Consider the following 24,356-nt stretch of genomic DNA (forward strand, 5'->3'; position numbering starts at 1 on the left):
CCTGAATGATACTACGGCGCCACACTGGCTGTCGCTTGATCGGCTATTACACAATCGAGTCACATTAATGTGACCACCGCCTGTAAGTTTTATTCAGCGTCAACGATGGTGAAGGGTGTATAAAACGTGTCGGGAAACATGGAAACAGTGAAGTTATTGTCGTAATACGGAAACAAAGCGATTAATCTGCCTTGCTGAAGGGTACGATAATTGGGTCCCGGAACAAGGGTGGAATCATTTCCGAAACGGCGAAATTTGTAAACTGTTCGTTTGTCGCCATTGGTTAAAGTATACTGTGAATAGCAAAATGGATTTATCGAAAACAGGTGCCGAGGCAACTGTGGTGGGCCACAGATAACAGGGGTGAAAGATGTCTATGGAGATATGTACGGGCGAGTAGACGTGCAACTGTTGAGCAACTGACCGCCCAGATGGTGAACCAAGCGGCTAACAAGAGTGTCTCCTTAACGACCGTTGAGGAAACGTTGCTGCGAACAGGCCTCCGCAGCAGCGACTGGTTCTTGCATCCTTGCTGACTGCTGTTCGTAACGACGAAGGCTGTAATTTGCAAGCCAATAAACGTCCACTGAGTGGTGGCGGGTGATCTTATGCTGCATCAGACAGGTGGCCGTTAGCGTGTTAGGCGTGAATCGTGTGGAAGTAAACACCATGCAACAATCGTCGAAAAGCCCCGGACCGGAGGAGAGGGCGTCATAGTCTGGCGAATATTTTTGTGATATTCCATGGGTGACCTCGTCGTCCTGAATGGCACAGTGGGTCAATAGAAGTACGCATCTATCCTTAAGACTACGTCCACCTCTACATCGGGTTTGTTTACCTCGACACCATGGCACCTACCAGCATGACAATGCAGCGTCCCACAGAGCTTGCAACGTGCGTGCGTGGTTCAAAGAGCACCAGGATGTGTTTACTGTACTCCGATGGCCACCACATTCACCAAATTTAAATGCAATCGAGTATCTGTGGGGCTATCTCACCCGAGAAACCTAGCTAGCCACGACACTGGAGTCAGCTTGGCTCTACATCGCTTTTGGTACCTTCCAGAACTTCATTGACTCTCATCCTGCACGTCTCGCAGCAGTTCACCATGCAAAAGCTGATTCTGATTTTTTTTAAATTTGTGGTAGGTTCCTATGGGACCAAACTGCTGAGGCCATTAGTCCCTAGGCTTACACACACGAAAAAAATGTGTGGTGCTACATTATAACGTGCGTTGTATTGCAAAACCGCTAAGTCACTTGGAGAAATCCGTTTTCAAACAACACTAACAACTAGACGTAATCTCCTCTACTTACTACAAATCCAAAATTCATCTGTAGTAGCGTGTTTCCATCGTGTACTCACGGTAAGAAAAGCTTCATCGTCATCCTTGGACTTGGCCGTATTGTCAGTTTGACAATACGACCCATAGTAGAAAGACACCACTGCTAACTTCTGCCACATTCAATAACATGATGTGTCCAGCATTTTGATACAAAACACTGTATTTTATTGCACTTTTGCTTCCACTGAGATTGTGTTGTTCATGAGAGTCAGCTCCATTACCGCACGTTTTTCTCTTTTTTACAGGTTGGGGTACCAGGAGCTTGCTTCGTGCTTCCACAAAGGCATCATCATTTCTGCGGAAGGTCTCGCCAAAGCACAGGTAAGAACCGCCTGGAGCAAATAGATAAAACTCCAGGCTAAAGCTCAAGTCTGATCAGGTAGCCCTGCTGTGACACCCAGAGCGATGATCGTAAATTCACTGTATCTAGCAGTGGCTGATAGAGGGCAGATTATCATTATTATTATTATTATTATTATTATTAATGTATGCATCTCGACAAGCACATAAATAAAAGCAACTGCGTTTCTATAAACTAAGTCTCTGACTAGGTTTTAAGGACGATTAGAAGCTGACCGTCCGCCGTAGGTAAAGCGTCATTCATTTGAAGGTGCGAGGGAAGGGGAAGCGCCCTCAGCATACCGCTCTCCCAGACATTATCAGCTTCACAAACTTCGGAGTCGCTGTTTCTTACCCAACTGGCCTCGAGAGGCTCAGTGCACTCATTTAAGAGTACTCCCGCCAAGTAAAAACACCTGGCAGTACCAGGAATCGAAACAGGAACCTCCGCATACAAATCAGAGACTCGCCAACTCATCTACAGTGGAGGTAAAACCTAAAAGAGTCACTTAAGAGTCCATGCCCGTAAACCTTAGATTCCTGTAATGAATCGAACTCCCGTGTATAAGAAACCTTCAAAAGTCTGATTATAAATGAGTTAATGTATTAAATATTTGGCGTCAAGCAAGTAAGCGAGAAAAAATTTGGAATAGGTTTGAAATTATGCTTAAAGGTTTTTGAAAGTCGTTAATTGCTCTCATTATGAAACACTGGCTGCGTATAGTCTGGGTAATCTGCGCTCTATTACAAGCGATAGCTAGTTCTTCACGCATCTAAATGTATATGCCGTTTTATCTCCTGAACTATGTGTTGTAAAATGATATCATTTTGCAGGTACATATTGTGGTATATGTGGATACTGTCTGCAGACTGCGTCTAGAATGGAATTCGTAGAAAAAGAAATAATAATTTGAAGTTTTACTGCGTGAACAGCGAAAACGTAGTAAGCGACAAAATCTTTTTCTGTACACGTGTTTAACTCATACACAGTTGTGAATACCATCGAGACTATTTGTGTTATATTCAACTTATTTATTAGTCGGATCAAGTAATAAATTTGCCTTTATTTAAAAACATAACGCTTTATACGATGTACAACGTGATCACAGCCCATGAAATATCTTCATATGATCAATTAGCCCAGTATCCTTTCATAATCAGTATTTGAAAATGCTTAATTTCGCGGAACTCTATATTACACCGACAGAGACTATCCTGTAAAACTGTATTCTTTTGCCTCAATTCTTTTATTCCTTTTTCTATAATTTTTATTGTCGCCACAAACGCTTGTTGTCACTTTTAAAGTTTTGTTTGTTTACATAATTAATACTTTTTTTCGTTTCTTTATTAGTTGGTAATATATTTACCTGTTAAATCTCTTCTACTATTCAGTAATTTTTTCTCATTTTTAGACTCAATGAGCCGGCCGAAGTGGCCGTGCGGTTAAAGGCGCTGCAGTCTGGAACCGCAAGACCGCTACGGTCGCAGGTTCGAATCCTGCCTCGGGCATGGATGTTTGTGATGTCCTTAGGTTAGTTAGGTTTAACTAGTTCTAAGTTCTAGGGGACTAATGACCTCAGCAGTTGAGTCCCATAGTGCTCAGAGCCATTTGAACCATTTTTAGACTCAATGCTACGCCCTAAGTCAGCTCTGGAGAAAGGAAGATATAGAGTTGGAACAGCACCAGGCTTCAGTTTGCGTTTCGGGAGGAAATTAAACAGTTAACTTTACAGATTCCTTTCATTACACGAGTCAGCAAAATGAATTGAGCATGAAGAAGCTTAAGCAACTGAAACCAGATCGGAACGTTTACAAGAATTTATCCATTTCGTCTCGTTTCATTGTTCTTAGAAGTTATAAGAAACTTAATTTCTAAGTTCTTCGTTGTCTGGAGTAGTCTGTACAACTCGCGGTCACACAGCAAACCTAATTACTCAAAAAAAAAAATTCCTGTTTCTCAGAACCCTTCAACACAGGGATAACTTAATTGTCAATCGCAAATGATACTATTGTATATACAGAAGTCCCAACCCCAGAAAGTTCGCAGCTCGTGGTCCAGAGGTTACTGTCTCTACATTTTTTTTTTTTTTTTGGTCATCAGTCTACTGACTGGTTTGATGCGGCCCGCCACGAATTCCTTTCCTGTGCTAACCTCTTCATCTCAGAGTAGCACTTGTAACCTACGTCCTCAATTATTTGCTTGACGTATTCCAATCTCTGTCTTCCTCTACAGTTTTTGCCCTCTACAGCTCCCTCTAGTACCATGGAAGTCATTCACTCATGTCTTAGCAGATGTCCTATCATCCTGTCCCTTCTCCTTGTCAGTGTTTTCCACATATTCCTTTCCTCTCCGATTCTGCGCAGAACCTCCTCATTCCTTATCAGTCCACCTAATTTTCAACATTCGTCTATAGCACCACATCTCAAATGCTTCGATTCTCTTCTGTTCCGGTTTTCCCACAGTCCATGTTTCACTACCATACAATGCTGTACTCCAGACGTACATCCTCAGAAATTTCTTCCTCAAATTAAGGCCGGTATTTGATATTAGTAGACTTCTCTTGGCCAGAAATGCCTTTTTTGCCATAGCGAGTCTGCTTTTGATGTCCTCCTTGCTCCGTCCGTCATTGGTTATTTTACTGCCTAGGTAGCAGAATTCCTTAACTTCATTGACTTCGTGACCATCAATCCTGATGTTAAGTTTCTCGCTGTTCTCATTTCTACTACTTCTCATTACTTTCGTCTTTCTCCGATTTACTCTCAAACCATACTGTGTACTCATTAGACTGTTCATTCCGTTCAGCAGATCATTTAATTCTTCTTCACTTTCACTCAGGATAGCAATGTCATCAGCGAATCGTATCATTGATATCCTTTCACCTTGTATTTTAAGTCCACTCCTGAACCTTTCTTTTATTTCCATCATTGCTTCCTCGATGTACAGATTGAAGAGTAGGGGCGAAAGGCTACAGCCTTGTCTTACACCCTTCTTAATACGAGAACTTCGTTCTTGATGGTCCACTCTTATTATTCCCTCTTGGTTGTTGTACATATTGTGTATGACCCGTCTCTCCCTATAGCTTACCCCTACTTTTTTCAGAATCTCGAACAGCTTGCACCATTTTATATTGTCGAACGCTTTTTCCAGGTCGACAAATCCTATGAAAGTGTCTTGATTTTTCTTTAGCCTTGCTTCCATTATTAGCCGTAACGTCAGAATTGCCTCTCTCGTCCCTTTACTTTTCCTAAAGGGAAACTGATCGTCACCTAGCGCATTCTCAATTTTCTTTTCCATTCTTCTGTATATTATTCTTGTAAGCAGCTTCGATGCATGAGCTGTTAAGCTGATTGTGCGATAATTCTCGCACTTGTCAGCTCTTGCCGTCTTCGGAATTGTGTGGATGATGCTTTTCCGAAAGTCAGATGGTATGTCGCCAGACTCATATATTCTACACACCAACGTGAATAGTCGTTTTGTTGCCACTTCCCCCAATGATTTTAGAAATTCTGATGGAATGATATCTATCCCTTCTGCCTTATTTGACCGTAAGTCCTCCAAAGCTCTTTTAAATTCCGATTCTAATACTGGATCCCCTATCTCTTCTAAATCGACTCCTGTTTCTTCTTCTATCACATCAGACAAATCTTCACCCTCATAGAGGCTTTCAATGTATTCTTTCCACCTATCTGCTCTCTCCTCTGCATTTAACAGTGGAATTGCCGTTGCACTCTTAATGTTTCCACCGTTGCTTTTAATGTCACCAAAGGTTGTTTTGACTTTCCTGTATGCTGTCCTTCCGACAATCATATCTTTTTCGATGTCTTCACATTTTTCCTGCAGCCATTTCGTCTTAGCTTCCCTGCACTTCCTATTTATTTCATTCCTCAGCGACTTGTATTTCTGTATTCCTGATTTTCCCGGAACATGTTTGTACTTCCTCCTTTCATCAATCAGCTGAAGTATTTCTTCTGTTACCCATGGTTTCTTCGCAGCTACCTTCTTTGTGCCTATGTTTTCCTTCCCAACTACTGTGATGGCCCTTTTTAGAGATGTCCATTCCTCTTCAACTGTACTGCTTACTGCGCTATTCCTTATTGCTGTATCTATAGCGTTAGAGAACTTCAAACGTATCTCGTCATTCCTTAGTACTTCCGTATCCCACTTCTGTGCGTATTGATTCTTCCTGACTAACGTCTTGAACTTCAGCCTACTCTTCATCACTACTATATTGTTATCTTAGTCTATATCTGCTCCTGGGTACGCCTTACAATCCAGTATCTGATTTCGGAATCTCTGTCTGACCATGATGTAATCTAATTGAAATCTTCCTGTATCTCCCGGCCTTTTCCAAGTATACCTCCTCCTCTTGTGATTCTTGAACAGGGTATTCGCTATTACTAGCTGAAACTTGTTACAGAACTCAATTAGTCTTTCTCCTCTTTCATTCCTTGTCCCAAGCCCATATTCTCCTGTAACCTTTTCTTCTACTCCTTCCCCTACAACTGCATTCCAGTCGCCCATGACTATTACCTTTTCGTCCCCCTTTACATACTGCATTACCCTTTCAATATCCTCATACAGTTTCTCTATCTGTTCATCTTCAGCTTGCGACTTCGACATGTATACCTGAATTATCGTTGTCGGTGTTGGTCTGCTGTCGATTCTGATTAGAACAACCCGGTCACTGAACTGTTCACAGTAACACACCCTCTGCCCTACCTTCCTATTCATAACGAATCCTACAACTGTTATACCATTTTCTGCTGCTGTTGATATTACCCGATACTCATCTGACCATAAATCCTTGTCTTCTTTCCACTTCACTTCACTGACTCCTACTATATCTAGATTGAGCCTTTGCATTTCCCTTTTCAGATTTTCTAGTTTCCCTACCACGTTCAAGCTTCTGACATTCCACGCCCCGACTCGTAGAACGTTATGCTTTCGTTGATTATTCAATGTTTTTCTCATGGTAACCTCCCCCTTGGCAGTCCCCTCCCGGAGATCCGAATGGGGGACTATTCCGGAATCTTTTGCCAATGGAGAGATCATCATGACACTTGTTCAATTACAGGCAACATGTCCTGGGGATACACGTTACGTGTCTTTAATGCAGTGGTTTCCATTGCCTTCTGCATCCTCATGTCGTTGATCATTGCTGATTCTTCCGCCTTGAGGGGCAATTTCCCACCCCTAGGACAAGAGTGCCCTGAACCTCTATCCGCTCCTCCGCCCTCTTTGACAAGGCCGTTGGCAGAATGAGGCTGACTTCTTATGCCGGAAATCTTCGGTCGCCAATGCTGATTATTTATCAAAATTTAGGCAGTGGCGGGGATCGAACCCGGGACCGAAGATGTTTTTGATTATGAGTCAAAGACGCTACCCCTTTTTCTTTTTTTTTTTTATTTTTTTTTTATTACCTCTTCCACTTCAGGCGTTGGCCCCTATCACCCATACTACCCCCAAAAACCTATCTAGCCTAAAAACAAAAACAAAGCTAGTGCCACCGCCACTTTCATCCTAAAGCTAACTAGGACGGCCGTTCGCCGCCACTTCAGGTTCCGCCAACGAACAAAAATTAAATATGCCTCGGAACTTTGTATAAAAAAAAAAATAAAAGAAGAAAGGAAAGTGTATAATACTTTATTAAATTTTATTTGTTGTTCATTTTGTTCTTATTTTGTTCTTGTGTATTTATTTGGATTTGAACGCTGGTCTCCTGCCCACGTTTTATTTTTATTTTTATTTTTTTATTTTATCAATGTGCGAACAGTCACAGTTAACCAAGCCGGGAAAACTAAAACAGAATGAAGACGCCATCGAAGATATGAAACATAAATAGCATGAAAAGAAAGCTACCACGTCGTAGTGAGGCTTCCCAGCGACTGCGCCCACTGATAAGATTGTTCAATATATGGTCGTTCGCAGTTCGTTCTGACCTCATCTGCCACTGCCTGGAACATTCCAGCTACACGGCGGGCTGTGAAAGGCACTCCATAGGTAGTTCGCGAAGCACTGTCGATATCTGGTATGCCCGGAAATAGCATGATGTCTTTCTTGCAAATAGAGCCAGAAGTCAAGGAAATCCTTGTGTCCGTCACGACAGAGGTAATGGACTGCATGTCCACGTATCCAGGTGACAGAGTTGGTTCGAGTCTTGGGGTAAAATGTCTCATCCGGAAACAATAACGTGCGTGCAGATATATGCTCCGGCCTAACTCGCAAGAGATAAGCCAGCATCTGCCGCACTAGGTGCCAAACCGGTTCCGCCTCTCCACAGCTGAGGCGGTGCTCGTCAGAATCTACTGTATTACAACCCACACAATTGGGAGATTCTGTCATGTGGATATTGTAGAGACGTTCTTGCGTCACGAGCTTCCCATTAACGACGACGTACCATTGAGAAACAACATCGGAATCGAGCATGGCATCGTGTACAGTCTTCCACACCACACGCCACCGTACGTCAGGATATTTTAGTTCGACCACATTTAGGGGGCGGCGTTGCAGCATGTCATGATATAGGCGTCGAGTTGTGGCCATTTGTGGTGTCGTGAGCGCGACACTGCAATAACTTTGTTCTAAATAGAAACGTCCTATATAAAAGAGGGGCGCTGGGATGTCCTGTAGTGGCACCGGCGCTCTTAGTGAAGCAGGACGTAGCGCCATCAGAAGCAGACTCGTGAGGCTCGTAGGACAACGGCGCAGCAGACATAAATGTGAGCTAACATAGAGGGCAATAGCCCTATCATGGACGTTAACTAGGCCGAGACCACCTTTTTCCTTGGGGAGGGTAAGAGATACGTATCTGATCTTCAGTAACATACCAGCGGTGACGAAGTATCCCAGCGCTGCCATAATGCTACGAGCCAAGGGCTTCGGAATGGGTAGCGTTTGGGCGACATGCGGTATGTGGGACGCAGGGTATACATTGGCATAATACGCCCGCTGAACGATGTTGAGGGATCGCAAGCGCTGATTTGCAATTCCGGCCCTAATTTGGTTAAGAAGGCGTCGATAATTGAGCGTCGTCGCGCGTCGCATGTCGTTCATGAAATCTAAGCCCAAGCAGCGTACAGTATCACTGAAGCGTAAGGGGGCAATGTGTTCCTGCGGTAGCCCAATCCCGATGCTCAAGGCGACGGACTTGTCAACGTTGATTTGGCTACCAGAAGCTGTACCGTACGTTGCAATCCAGTCCAAAGCCGCGGCCATATCATCAGCTCCTCGTATGACGATCATCAAATCATCCGCATATGCGGTGCAGCGATAGATGGAGCCGCCAAACTGTATCCCAGTGAGCCTGTCTCGGAGACCACACAACAAGGGTTCTAAGGCCAATGCAAATAACAATGTTGATAATGGACATCCCTGTCGTACTGATCGGCGGATCGGCATGGGTGCCGTCAGTCTTCCATTGACAAGAACTCGAGAAGTTGCACCATGTAGTAGGCGTGTCAACACTGTGATAAAGGGGTCGGGGTATTCCATGCGCCGTAGAACGGCCGTGAGGAAAGTGTGGCCCACACGGTCAAAAGCCTGGCTAAAGTCGATAGACGCGAGGGCTGCCGGCAAACGTCTCACCCGTGCAAGGGAGATGAGATCTCTGTAACGACATAACGCAGTTCTGATGTTGTTGGGTCCCCCCAAGGACGTCTGATCGCCGGACAAGACGTGCAATAGTGTGCCGCGAATACGTTCTGATAGCAGCCTCGAAAAGATCTTGAAGTCGCTGTTCAATAACGTTAAGGGACGATAGTCGCGGACATGATTTCGTCCCTTCGGCTTATGGATGGGGACAATCAGACCTTCCAAGAATGGTGCAGGCAATGTTATACCCGGGGACATCAATTCCTGGCAAATTTCAATCAAACACGGTAGCAACAGTTGTTTAAAGGCTCGATAGAACTCTAATGGTAACCCATCGATTCCTGGTGATTTATGGGGAGCACCTTTACCAATGGCAGCGAGCACTTCCTCTTCTGTCACTTCTCCCAGTAAAGTCGGTACCATGTCTGGTGGAACTGTACCGTGGACATGTGCTGAAACGGTGTCTACCGTCGCCATATCAGGGAGCACTGCTGAATAAAGTTGAGCGTAATGCCCATAGAAGGCTTCTGCTATATCTGCTTGTTCTACCACATGTCGACCGTCGTCGGTTATCAAGTCGGTTACCAGTGCCCTACGGCGCCTCCTGCGTTCTATGAGCACGTGGTGCATAGATGGCCTTTCTGATTGTATCATGTCTGGAGCACGCGACCGTATAACAGCGCCTTGTAAATGATGGCGTGCTAAGGAGACGAGCTGCGCTTTCGCGCGATTGACTGTGATCTGCCTGTCAGGTGAGGGCTCCATAGCAAGACATTCCCGTAGAAGGGTGTAATAAAAGTTTTCCGTGCTCCTCCTCCATGCCGCTGCTTCCCGGCCGTAAGCCATGAAAGTGCGCCTAAGAGCAGGCTTCGCACATTCAATCCACCAACTGAGGGTCGATCGGTAACGACCACGACGCCGTAAGGACGCGTTCCACGACTCTTCGACAGCACCTTTACATGCCGGCTCGTCCAGATGGGCGACGTTCAGTTTCCAGGGGGGCCTACTGCGCCACACACGTGCAGGTTTGAGGGCAATGGTGCAAATATAGGCTGTGTGGTCGGTGAATGCAGTGGGCCAGAGCTCTGCTCCTCTCGTCGCCGTCGAAAGGGTGCTTGTGACGTAAATCCTGTCCAACCGACTTGATGAATGGCTTGTATAATGGGTGTAACCAGGAGCTGGGCCATGGATGTGGCGCCACGTGTCAATCAGGTGGAGGTCACGCATTAGCATTTCCAATTCCGCACACGGGATGTGATGTGGCTGCTGATCAGATGGAGATAATGTACAGTTAAAATCTCCTCCGATCACCATATCGTCTATGTGGCCCATAAATAGACGCGTAATATCTTCCGAAAAAAAGCGGGCCCGATCTCTCCGTCTCCCTGATCCTGAAGGGGCATATACATTGATGAGTCGTACACCGTTGACAGTTACTGCCATGGCTCTTGCACTCGGTAAGTACAGTACGTCCGTAGCTGCCAAACCGTCCCGTAGCAGAACAGCCACACCACAATCGGTAGAAGAGGCGTGGGAGATGTGGGCGGTATATCCGTAGAAGTCAGGGAAACTAGCGACACATACTTCCTGTAAGAGGGCCACGTCGATGTCCGCCGCATCAAGCATGCGTTGTAGCATTGTCAGTTTGTGTGGTGCCCTTATCGCGTTGATATTGATTGTGGCAAGGCGAAAGGTGTGCTGCCTAGCCTCTTCACCTAGGGTAGACGCCATGGCAATAAAAGCTAACCGCAAGAGATGCCGGACCCACCAAACCCGGTACAAATTATGAGTCTTTCACGCTAGTAGTGGCATCCCCAATGCCGCCCCCTCCCCTGTCACCCGTGCCCTCTTCAGGAAGTTCCTCAACATCGTCCGACCACAGTGGGTGCAACACGATGCTGTGTGGCTGATCGGCACCTAAATCTCTCTCACGTACGTCGTCTTTGGTAGAGGTAGACGGATCGCCATCCATCGACGCGACCTGCCGCGTTTGTGGTGCAAGAAGTAACTGGGCACTCGTAGTATGGGCAAGTGAACCGTCTACACCACTTAGATCCTCAGCAGGCGCAGCATCCATGCTGTCTGATGAGATGTCACCTTCTTGACCGGCCGTGTGTAGGAGGCAATCGTCAGAAGGGGTCCGCCGACGTCGCTTGCGTCGTCGGGGCGAACGTTGCTTTCGAACGTGGACATCCGTATCCGAATGTGGGAGGCAATCCAGCGTCGTATCACCTTCCGCTAGGAAAGCCGCGGTCGGGACAATGTTCGCGTCCACGTCCATCGCGTTCTGAATGTTGTGTTGCGTCTGGAGTCCGTGGGACCGTTGCTGCTGTTGTTGCTGTAGAGGGGGCGACATATGGGTTGGCACCGAGGGTCCTCCCTCTTCCTCCCTTGGTACTTCTGGCGTCGATGGATGTGTCTGATCGCCCGTTTCGTCCTCGACTATGGTGCGCATCGTCGTCTGAGCGTACGTGAGGGGCAGGATTGTCGTCCCCGTCGGGGAAACGGAGTCTCCCACTGGTATCTGCGTAATTCTACGTTGTAAGCAGCTCGATCGAACGTGGCCTTCCTGCCCACATCCGGAACAGGTACGCGGTTGACCGTCGTACATGATGATTGCACGACAGCCACCGATGTTCAAATAGGACGGCACATGTTTCTTGAGCTCAAGTTTAATTTGGCGCACACCATTGTAGACCTTATACGTCGAGAAAGTTTGCCACTTTTCTGCAACGTGGCTGATAACATTGCCATATGGTCGGAAGGCGTCCTTGACAACTTCCTCTGGGACCTCGAAGGGGAGCTCAAAAACTCTTACAGTCCTTAGGCCCATGCCTGCATGATCCACCGTCACTGCACCGATATGCCCGTCAGAATGTTTGAATCGGAGAGAGTTCGAGTATTTAGAAACCACTGTCGCGCAGACCTCTGCACTGGTCATTTTAACATAAACCACGCTCGCCGTTATAGAAAAATGTATTCCGACGACAGTCGCCGGATCTAAACGTAGATCGTCGCGTATGAACTGTTCTATTTCATAGGCTCGAGGACGCGCGTGATCTGGTTGGAAAGTAATTTTGATCGTATCGTGGCGCCATGTGTGTGCCATAATCGCACTGAACTTGGAACAAATACAACTCGCGCCGCGAGAAGGTAAACACAAGCAAGCGCTCACGGTCGCGCACGGCGGGGCGCAGCGGACGTCCTCGCCCCACCGCAGCCGAAAGCAGACTGCCCCTAGACCACGGGTACCTTGTCTCTGTATGGTGAACATCAATAGAACCGACAAACTGCAGGGACGGATTCCTGAAAGGGAATGGAGCAAAAAGGGTCCCATGAACATGTGTCCGGAAATGCATCGTCGCTACGGTAGACGGCGCTGATGAATGACTGTTCATCGGACCACGTGTCGCGTGTTGCTTGTGTGTTTCAAGTGATAGGTATAATAGCGGTTGTCATGCAGGATACACATAATCGCACTTTGGCTGGCAACTTACCTGGAGCTTGTAGACGGGTTCGTGTTAGTACACGATAGATCCCGTTTCTCCAAATCTGTTGAATGCAAGTCCGCCGCCTCCCTACCCGTTCGTCTGTCTGAATGGAGTCATGATCACAGAAACGCCCGAACAGGGCTTGAAATGTTGTTTGATGTAGTTGGTGTCTGCGAGGGTATACTTGCTTTCTATAGCCGTGCTGTCTCTCGGCCGTCTAGGTCTGCTTGGCCGTACACAAACCACCTCGGCTTGTTCCTGGCACGAACATCATTCTGCTGCTTACAGTACGCTGCGTCAGGCACACTGCCTGCAACATGCAAGGAACACGCAGGAGTGTCAGAGGAACTGACATTGGTCAGCGCCATCTACCATGGTAATGATGTACACTACTGGTCATTAAAATTGCTACACCAAGGAGAAAGGCAGATGATAAACGGGTACTCATTGGACAAATATATTATACTAGAACTGACATGTGATTACATTTTCACGCAATTTGGGTGCATAGATCCTGAGAAATCAGTACCCAGAACAACCACCTCTGGCCGTAATAACGCCCTTGATACGCCTGGGCATTCAGTCAAACATGGCTTGGATGGCGTGTACAGGTACAGCTGCCCATGCAGCTCCAACACGATACCACAGTTCATCAAGAGTAGAGACTGGCGTATTGTGACGAGCCAGTTGCTCGGCCACCATTGACCAGACGTTTCAATTGGTCAGAGATCTGGAGAATGAACTGGCCAGGGCAGCAGTCGAACATATTCTGTATCCAGAAAGGCCCGTACAGGACCTGCAACATGCGGTCGTGCATTATCCTGATGAAATGTAGGGTTTCGCAGGGATCGAATGAAGGGTAGAGCCACGGGTCGTAACACATCTGAAATGTAACGTCCACTGTTCAAAGTGCCGCCAATGCGAACAAGAGGTGACCTAGACGTGTAACCAATGGCCCCCATACCATCACGCCGGGTGATACGCCAGTATGGCGATGACGAATACACGCTTCCAATGTGGGTTCTCTGCGATGTCGCCAAACGCGGATGTGACCATCATGATGCTGTAAACAGAACCTCGATTCATCCGAAAAAATGACGTGTTGCCATTCGTGCAGCCAGGTTCGTCGTTGAGTACACCATCGCAGGAGCTCCTGTCTGTGATGCAGCGTCAAGGGTAACCGCAGTCATGGTCTCCGAGCTGTTAGTCTATGCTGCTGCAAACGTCGTCGAACTATTCGTGCAGATGGTTGTTGTCTTGCAAACGTCCCCATCTGTTGCCTCAGGGATCGAGACGTGGCTGCACGATCCGTTACAGCCATGCGGAAAAGATGCCTGTCATTTCGACTGCTATTGATACGAGGCCGTTGGGATCCAGCAGGACGTTCCCACCGATTCCATATTCTGCTAACAGTCATTGGATCTCGACCAACGCGAGCAGCAATTTCGCGATACGATAAACCGCAATCGCGATAGGCTATAATCCGACGTTTAGATGGTTCAAATGGCTCTATGCGACTTAACTTCTGAAGTCATCAGTCGCCTAGAACTTAGAACTAATTAAACCTAACTAACCTAAGGACATCACACACATCCATGCCCGAGGCAGGATCGAACTTGCGACCGTAGCGGTCGCCCGGTTCCAGACTGTAGCGCCTAGAACCACACGGCTAAATCCGACCTTCATCAAAGTCGGAAACGTTATGTTACGCATTTTTCCTCCTTATACGAGGTATCACAAGAATGTTTTACCAGGCAATGCCGGTCAATTGCTGATTGTGTATGAGAAATCGGTTGGAAACTTTCCTCGTGTCAGCACGTTTTAGGTGTCGCCACCTGCGCCAACCTTGTGTGATTGCTCTGAAATGCTAATTATTTGCATATCACAGCATCTTCTTCCTGTCGGTTAAATTTCGCGTCTGTAGGACGTCATCTTCATGGTGTAGCAATTTTAATGTCCAGTAGTGTATTTTTGGACACACATTCATAGGACCATTATCTCTCCCTTTCCAATGAGGAATCCGTCCCTGCTGTCTGTCGCTCCTATTAATGTTCACCGAGTATACTGAGGAGTACCGGGTTTGATTTCCGGCGTGGTCGGAGACTTTTTTCGTTCGGGAACTGAGTGTGTATGTGTTATCCTAATCATTTCGTCTCATAATCATCGATGTGCAACCACAAATGGAGCATACCTGCTAAGAATAGCGAGAATTTCAGCGAAATATGGGAATATTTACGGAGAATTGACGCTTCGTGCAAGAATCGGGAGATGATCCACAACATAAAGAAATATAACGAATGACACGTAAATGGGGAGAAAGACTCTTTATTTTTTTTCCTTCTGGAAGGAGTCACGTCCGTTAAAGAACACTGTATTCACTAAAAAGCGCAATGATAACACGCTAGGTTATGGCAGTGGTGTGCTAGTGAGCGGTGTGACGTCGGCGTCGCAGCTTGCTACTGCGCACGCACCCTGCGATCCCTACTGTTTACCCTAGTAACCGTAGATGTAACTGTACTGTACGAGAGCGAACCAAGAGCGATTATTCTGCGGGTCACCTCGCCACTTCGGCCGCATTCCAATTTCCGAGAGGTCAGTTAAGGCAGGAGGGCGCCGCCCACTGTAACCAAAAGAGGCTGCGTATTAGGCGTGCTTTTAATTAGGAAGCGAGCGACTGCATTGGTGAGGGCGCGGCGAGCTCGCAGGAGGTAAATGAACGACCCCCTCCATAGCCGACTGCCTTCCTGTTCGTCCCGCCAGCGGAGCGGACCTCTGGCGGGAGGCCTGGCCTTTGAGCCACCGGGCCGCGGTCCGTGTCCTTTCCCCCCGCGCTCCCGCAGAAAGGTCACCGTATTCCGACGCTCGCCAGGCGTACAGTTCAAAAACGACGAATAACGAGGCAGTAAGTAATACGCCGCTGTCAGGGTGCGTGCGCCTACATGCGCGCCGCAACACTCGCGGTAACGAGGGGCGCCTTGCGCAACAGCCAGCGCTGTCCCCCCACTGGCCTGTCCACTGTTGCGCTTCCTCAGCCTACTCTATTTATCTCACTCTTTTTCTCCTACACATTCTCACTCATGCACATCTTACTTTCCTTCAACCTCTGACCTTCCCTTGCTATCAGACCTTCCCATTTGTCTCATTCCTTTTATTTTATACATCGGCGATTCTTTTTTTTCTTTAATTTGATTGGTTTTTGGTCTGTTGGCCAACAACACACTCATAGCGTTTTAGGAATGTGATAGACCTTGCAGTGTCGTGTCGTTGTTATTGCTGCTGCTGTTGTCATCGTCGTCGTCGTCGTCGTCGTCGTCGCCGCCGCCATCGCTGTGGCTGATGCGATCTTGAGGACAAAGACATGTTTGATGCAACTCTCACGCTAGTCTGAACTGTAAGAGCCTCTTCACCTCTGCGTAACTACACTACTGGCCATTAAAATTGCTACACCAAGAAGAAATGCAAATGATAAACGGGTATTCATTGAACAAATATATTATAGTAGAGCTGAGATGTGATTACATTTTCACGCAATTTGGGTGCATAGATCTTGAGAAATCAGTACCCAGAACAACCACATCTGTCCGTAATAACGGCCTTGATACGCTTGGGCATTGAGTCAAACAGAGCTTGGATAGCGTGTACGGGTACAGCTGCCCATACAGCTTCAACACGATACCACAGTTCATCAAGAGCAGTGACTGGCGTATCGTGACGAGCCAGTTGCTCGGCCACCATTGACCAGACGTTTTCAATTGGTGAGAGATCTGGAGAATGTGCTGGCCAGGGCAGCACTCGAACATTTTCTGTATCCAGAAAGCCCGTACAGGACATGCAACACGCGCTCGTGCATTATACTGCTGAAATGTAGGGTTTCGCATGGATCGTATGAAGGGTAGCCACGGGTAGTAACACATATGAAATGTAACGTCCACTGTTCAAAGTGCCGTCAATGCGAACAAGAGGTTACCGAGACGTGTAACCAATGGCACCCATACCATCACGTCGGGTGATACGCCAATATGGCGTTGACGAATACACGCTTCTAATGTGCGTTCACCGCGATGTCGCCAAACACGGATGCGACCATCATGATGCTGTAAACAGAACCTGGATTCATCCGAAAAAATGACGTTTTGCCATTCGTGCAGTCAGGTTCGTCGTTGAGTACACCATCGCAGGCGCTCCTGTCTGTGATGCAGCGTGAAGAGTGACCGCAGCCATGGTCTCCGAGCTGATAGTCCATGCTGCTGCAAACGTCGTCGAACTGTTCGTGCAGATGGTTGTTGTCTTGCAACGCCCCGTCTGTTGACTCAGGGATCGAGACGTGGCTGCAGGATCCGTTCAGCCATGCGGGTAAGATGCCTGTCATCTCGACTGCTAGTGATACGATGTCGTTGGGATCCAGCACTGCGTTCCGTATTACTCTCCTGAACCCACCGATTCCATATACTGCTAACAGTCATTGGATCTCGACCAACGCGAGCAGCAATGTCGCGATACAATAAACCGCAATCGCGGTAGGCTACAATCTGACCTTTATCAAAGTCGGAAACGTGATGGTACGCATTTCTCCTCCTTGCACGAGGCATCATAACAACGTTTCACCAGGGAACGCCGGTCAACTGCTGTTTGTGTATGAGAAATCAGTTGGAAACTTCCCTCATATCAGCATGTTGTAGATGTCGTCACCGGCGCCAGCCATGTGTGAATGCTCTGAAAAGCTATTGATTTGCATATCACAACATCTTCTTTCTGTCGGCTAAATTTCGCGTCTGTAGCACGTCATCTTCGTAGTGTAGCAATTTTAATGGCCAGTAGTGTACTTGTTAACAATTGTGGGTAATAGGCCATATACTGAGACCTATTAAATTCGAAACACGTTGGCCAAATTTGGATGGGGTTCAAACTGTAATGGTGTGCAATATGGTATAAACCCAACTGGACAACGCCTACTGCACAGTGATCACGCACTAGACATTGAAGAAAGGTAGACGTGACAAGGTACTTGAAATCGTATGATATCTCTGAAAGCCGCCAACTAAGCCGCTGGCAGAGAGAATGGGATTCAAAGGAAAGGGAACGTCGCGCGCACACCTTTTTCTCGAACTTCAAAGAACGAATGAGGCTAGAACGAACAGATGCCGCAAGCGCCATAGTCCATTTCCTCGTGGGCTATGGTCGATACCCAGAACACTTCCATCGCCTTGGTTTCAGCCGAACAACCGTGTGCACTTGCGGAGGACTAGGAATTTCTAAATAAGTCACTTTACACTGTGACAGACTCACACACACACACACACAAGAAAACCCTGAACTGAGTATAACAACACAGGACAAATTCGACGACAGCCGGAGGATCGGTGCATGCATACTGAATGACATAACCGATGATATGTGACATACCTTACGCGACGTATACAAACAAGCACCATCACAAACACGAATAAGGGCAAAACACACAAACCCGGGAGCAAGATACTTGGAATGACAGACACAAACACAGAAAGAGACTCTGATGCAGAAACAGATACAGATAGAGAGATTAATATGCGAAAATCGGCTGCAAAATACTAACGCGAATTCTTTACAGACGAATGGAAAAACTAGTAGAAACCGAGCTTGGGGAAGATCAGTTTGGATTCCGTAGAAATATCGGAATACGTGAGGCAATACTGACCCTACGACGTATCTTAGAAGCCAGATTAAGGAAAGGTAAACCTACGTTTCTAGCATTTATAGACTTAGAGAAAGCTTTTGACAATGTTGACTGGAATACTCTCTTTCAAATTCTAAAGGTGGCAGGGGTAAAATACAGGGAGCGAAAAGCTATTTACAATTTGTACAGAGACCAGATGGCAGTTATAAGAGTCGAGGGACATCAAAGGGAAGCAGTGGTTGGGAAGGGAGTGAGACAGGGTTGTAGCCTGTCCCCGATGTTATTCAATCTCTATATTGAGCAAGCAGTGAAGGAAACGAAAGAAAAATTCGGAGTAGATATTAAAATCCATGGAGAAGAAATAAAAACTCTGATTCGCCGATGACATTGTAATTCTGTCAGAGACAGCAAAGAACTTGGAAGAGCTGTTGAACGGAATGGATAGTGTCTTGAAAGGAGGGTATAAGATGAACATCAACAAAAGCAAAACAAGGATAATGGAATGTAGTCGAATTAAGTCGGGTGATGCTCAGGGAATTAGATTAAGAAATGAGACACTTAAAGTAGTAAAGGAGTTTTGCTATTTGGGAAGCAAAATAACTGATGATGGTCGAAGTAGAGAGGATATAAAATGTAGACTGGCAATGGCAAGGAAAGTGTTTCTGAAGAAGAGAAATTTGTTAAGATTGAGTATAGATTTAAGTGTCAGGAAGTCATTTCTGAAAGTATTTGTATGGAGTGTAGCCATGTATGGAAGTGAAACATGGACGATAAATAGTTTGGACAAGAAGAGACTAGAAGATTTCGAAATGTGGTCCTACAGAAGAATGCTGAAGATTAGATGGGTAGATAACATAACTGATGAGGAGGTATTGAATAGAATTGGGGAGAAGAGGAGTTTGTAGCACAACTTGACTAGAAGAAGGGATCGGTTGGTAGGACATGTTCTGAGGCATCAAGGGATCACCAATTCAGTATTGGAAGGCAGCGTGGAGGGTAAAAATCGTAGAGGGAGACCAAGAGATGAATACACTAAGCAGATTCAGAAGGATGTAGGTTGCAGTAGGTACTGGGAGATAAAGAAGTTTGCACAGGATAGAGTAGCATGGAGAGCTGCATCAAACCAGTCTCAGGACTGAAGACCACAACAACAACAAGTGTAAGTTAGTTCTAAATTAAGGAAAACAGAAAGAGATCAATTGTCATTAAATATTTCAGTATATGTAAAAAAAAAGTCTTGTGCATAGGTGAAATTTGAATGATGTTATTGTTTAGTAAGCTTATATAAAGTAAACTGTAAAGGAAATTAGATTTTTTTAAGCTTAATTAAGGTTTTACCTTACAGACAACATAAACACCGTCCACATAACACGTAGACATAAGGAAGCCAAAGTTGAACAAATAATGTACTGAATATGCCCTGTGTAAAGAACATACGACTTTTAACATGTATAGTATAATAGTAGTGTGGATACACTTCTGTTCACATAAATTTATCAAATTAATCTAAAATATATTTTGCACGCTACCTCAAATGTGATAAGCTCGATAACTTGCCGAGCTCTCACAGTCAAGATACCTATGTGGTGGGCAAAACTATGTACTTTCCTATTATCTTTTATTTCTTCTTCTTAAATACAAGAATCTTCTTATTTTAGAATATTTTTCCGAATGTATAATGTGTCATAAAGTTACAATATTTCATAACCTCTTTTCTGTGTTCTTAAATTCCTGTCTTCTGTACGTAATTCGTTAATTTTAAGATATTTCCGTTTCTTAATTACTTTTAAGTCTATAAATATTTAAAGCTGCATCATTATTATACCTTACTAAAATAAGAAATATCAAATAAATTTCACGTTCTGCACATGTACAATTTCTGATTGTAAAAATACGATCTGTTTTAGTAATAAGGTGGAAGATTATAGGCTATGTAGATGGTGCGCCGCAAACACCTGAAACGACTGAAAAATACGTTTCTCGTCTCTCCCAGCACGCCCTTATAAGACAGTTACCTTATCCGGCCTCTGATGGACATTCAATAACAGAGATTCCAGAACGCCGAAGGGACGGCTAGGTAACCTGAGGGGGAACGCCAGTCGAGAAGGATATACGTAGGATGAGCGTGTGCTGTAAATATTACTGATTTTAATTATATTTTTCGGGTAGGAAAACGGGTCCATATCCGCATCCAGTGACGCCTATAGGTTAAGGACGACACTGCGGTCGGTGGACATCATTGGGCTTTATGATGCCTGTTCGAACGGAGTTTAGTTTTAGTTATGCCTTATTTCCATTATGTGTTATTATTATTCGAATTATTGTAAATACGTGTAGTGTACTTTTTACCAGGATGGTTCTCGTGACTGTAAAAACTGTGTTGGGACCGTTGAAATTGTTTGAATATTAGTTGCCAATAGCCAAGCACTCCATTAATGATTAGTGGCGATCCTCATTGTACTTGACTGCTGTCAATGGTCTTGTGACCAAGCAATGTCTTCTGCATAACGGAGACATGTGTAGAAGACGTAAGGTCAGTGGAAAGAACATTCGTGACATGTCCTCCTGCTCCGCCCACGTGAAATGCATTGCTATCACATCCAACCCGCATAAATAAATTTTCCGTACTAATAACGAATGGAGGTACTGTATGCTACATGCACTTGAACCTGCTGAAGGTAGTGAAGCATTGGTCCTAGGGCTCTCTGTACAAATCCGTACCCTCTCCACCCCCCCCCCCCCCTCCCCAAGCGCAATTTTCCTATCATTACCAAAGTGACGATCCCTAGACGCCCAAGAATGTATGCTTCCAATAAATCCCTTTTTCGGTCAGTTTTGTACCACAAATTTCTCTCTCCTACGTTCGATTCCATACCTCTTCATTATTTATCTCATCCCCCCCCCAAAAAAAATCTTTTGTACCACCAGATTTAAAACATTCTTTTCTGTTCTTGTCGTGCCCGTTGATCGTCTGTGTTTCGGTTTTGTACAATGCTACATTGCAGATAATTGCCTTCATAAATGACTTCCTAACGGTTGAATTTATGTTTATTTTCAGAAATGCTTTTCTTACTATTGCCGATCGACATTTTATATCCCCCCTACTTTGTCCATCCTCGTTTGTTTTCCTGCCACGTAGGAAAGTCGCCTAGTAGTCTTATAGTTTTATTGCCTAATCTATTCCCTGAAGCTCACCTCATATGGTTCGTCTACATTCCACTATCCTTCTTTTACTTTTGTTGATAATCGGCTTATAACTTATTTTCCGTTCAACTGATCTTCCAAGTTCTTTGTTGTTTCTGGCCTAATTAGTTTATCGACAAACTTCAAATTTCCTTGCCAAATATGTCTTTGATTTGTGTTACTGCTTGTCCGTTGTACAGACTGAATAACATCGGAGATAGACTATAAACCAATATCACTTCTATCTGAACAGCTGCATCCCTTCCATGCAACTCGATTGTTATAGCTACAGCCTGATTTCTGTACTCGTGGTAACTAACGTTTCGCCTCGTGTTTTATCCTCGTTTAAACGTAAGCTCCGTTCACAGGCCTGGCGGGCCCATCGGTGCCGACTGACGGCCGTATCACCCTCTGCCAATGGCCTCATTGAATGCGATGTGGAAGGGCGTGGCCTCAGCACACCGCTCTCCCGGCCGTTGTCAGTTCTCGCCACTTGCAGCCGCTACTACTAGGTCAAGTAGCTCCTCGGTTGACATCACGAGACAGGCAGTAGGCCCACCCCGTTCAGTCACCCTCAGAGCTTCAGGGAGATTACATTTATTCCAAAACTTTATAGTTGTTCTTAAAATTAACACGTCATTTTCACAATGGGAGATTGGCGTATTAAAGGGTAATGGTTGGTAATATCTAATTAAGTTATACAGCGTAGGGGTACAGACTTACAGGAACACAGTAATCAGCATGCAATTTTTTTCATTATGGTCTGCTGAGATTTTTTTGTTTTTATGTAATCGAATTTTATGTTGTACACAAAGTGCAACACCTAAGCTTTTCACGCTAATTAAGGTCATATAATCAACGTCTCAGAATGTACTTCTGACCAAAAAATGATTCTGGTAGCTGGAGTCCAAAGTTTTTGATAATCATGCCTTTTGTGTTCTTATGAAGATATTTCCATAGCAACTTTCATCCTTTAACAAACCGAGAAGTGAAATACCAATTTATAAATTTAACTTTAAATATTTTTTGATGTAACGAAATATATTCTTAAAATTTTTTGCCCTATTGCACTACGTTTTGTTTTGGATTTCCAGAAACACAGAGACACGTGTATTTTTTTATTTATTTCTAACCGAGAAGTCAAACGTCATTGTCATAGACGTAGTCTTAAAACCATTTAGCAGTTCTTTATTAACAGCATATTTTCCAAAAAACCTTCACTCACTATTTTGTCCCTTTAGTGCTTGAATTTCAAAAATGCCAAAATACGAATTTTTCATTTTCTGACTGAGAAACCAAATACCAGTTTTCGTAGTTCTAGCTTCAGAATTCCCTTAATAGCGACACACTTTCAAAAAGCCTTTCATACCCTTCTTTACCCCCTTAGGAGTGGAACTTCGGACAATCCCTTCTTGAAAGATGCCTACAGTATAAGATCCACAACCTCTCCAAAGTCCAGGTTTCTAGCATTAGCTATTTGGGCTGGGTGATGTTAAGTCAGTGAATCAGTCTTACCCTATTTCACCCCCTTAGGGGTTACATTTCCAAAAACAGTGACATGCGTACGTTTTATTTCTATCCGAGAAGCCAAATAACAAATTTTCATAGATTCAGCTTCGGAAATGCTTGCACAGTGAAATGTTTCCATAAAAACTTTCATCCCCCCTTTCACCTCCATAGGGGTTCAATTTCCAAAAACACCGAAACACGATTTTTTAAAATTTATAACCTAGAAATCAAATACTAGTGTTCATAGACACAGCTTTACAAATACTGTAGGATTTCTTTAATAATTATATATTTTCAAAAAACAACTTTCACCTAATATTTCATCCCCATAGGGCTAAATTTCCAAAAATGGTGATACACATATTTCTTGATTTCTGACCAAGAAACCAAATACCAATTTTCGTAGGTCTAGCTTCAAAATTGCCTTAACAGAGACATTTTTCAAAAAACACTTCACCACCTATTTCACCCCATTAGGTTTGTAATTTAGAAAAGTACCTTCTTAAGCGATGCCTATAGTATAAGATCCACATATTTTACAACTTTCAAGTTTCTATCGTTAGAGGTTTGGGCTGGGCGATGATGATTCCTTCAGTCAGTTGGTAAGGACATTGCCTTTTACATACAGAGAAGATTTACATATGCCACTGCCCGCTATCAAATTTTTAATTGTGGATTGGTTGTCTGTCCCGGTTCTAGTTTGTGTCTAGCTAGTAGTTACGTATTTTTTACTGATTTTTATTGTGAGAAGGCTTTATCTCACGATCATGAATATTTTTTTCTCTATTTTGGAGGTTAAGGTGTTACCAAACTTATAATTTTCCAATGTGTTCGCATTCTGAGCGGCTTCCGAAGCCTGTTCAGTTGATGGATCTACTACGTAGCGTATTCGTGTACATAAAGTTGTGTACAGAACGTCGTTTGATTTTTAGTTTAGTTTCCGAGTGTTTTACGATTTTCCTTTTCCTTTCTTTTTAAAAAAAAATGGTTCAAATGGCTCTGAGCACTATGGGACTCAACTGCTGAGGTCATAAGTCCCCTAGAACTTAGAACTACTTAAACCTAACTAACCTAAGGACAACACACACACATCCATGCCCGAGGCAGGATTCGAACCTGCGACCGTAGCGGTCGCGCGGTTCCAGACTGTAGCGCCAGAACCGCTCGACCACCAGCGGCCGGCTTTCTTTTAAAAGTTCATCTGATAATGATTATAAATTGAAAACGGCTATGTCTCTGTTT

The 24,356-nt window shown here is 44.9% G+C and overlaps 1 protein-coding gene across 1 annotated transcript in view; it reads left to right on the plus strand.

The window, feature by feature from the left end:
* Window positions 1-24,356, plus strand: part of LOC126198978 (ras association domain-containing protein 10-like) — a 1,181,222-nt gene that overhangs the window by 756,918 nt on the left and 399,948 nt on the right. Inside the window, exon 4 of the mRNA XM_049935642.1 lies at window positions 1,591-1,666. The gene's annotated coding sequence lies outside the window, so the exon portion shown is untranslated. The remainder of the gene's footprint in view (window positions 1-1,590; window positions 1,667-24,356) is intronic.

Source organism: Schistocerca nitens, chromosome 8 (genome assembly GCF_023898315.1).
Source record: "Schistocerca nitens isolate TAMUIC-IGC-003100 chromosome 8, iqSchNite1.1, whole genome shotgun sequence".
Classification (NCBI taxonomy): Eukaryota; Metazoa; Arthropoda; class Insecta; order Orthoptera; family Acrididae; genus Schistocerca; species Schistocerca nitens.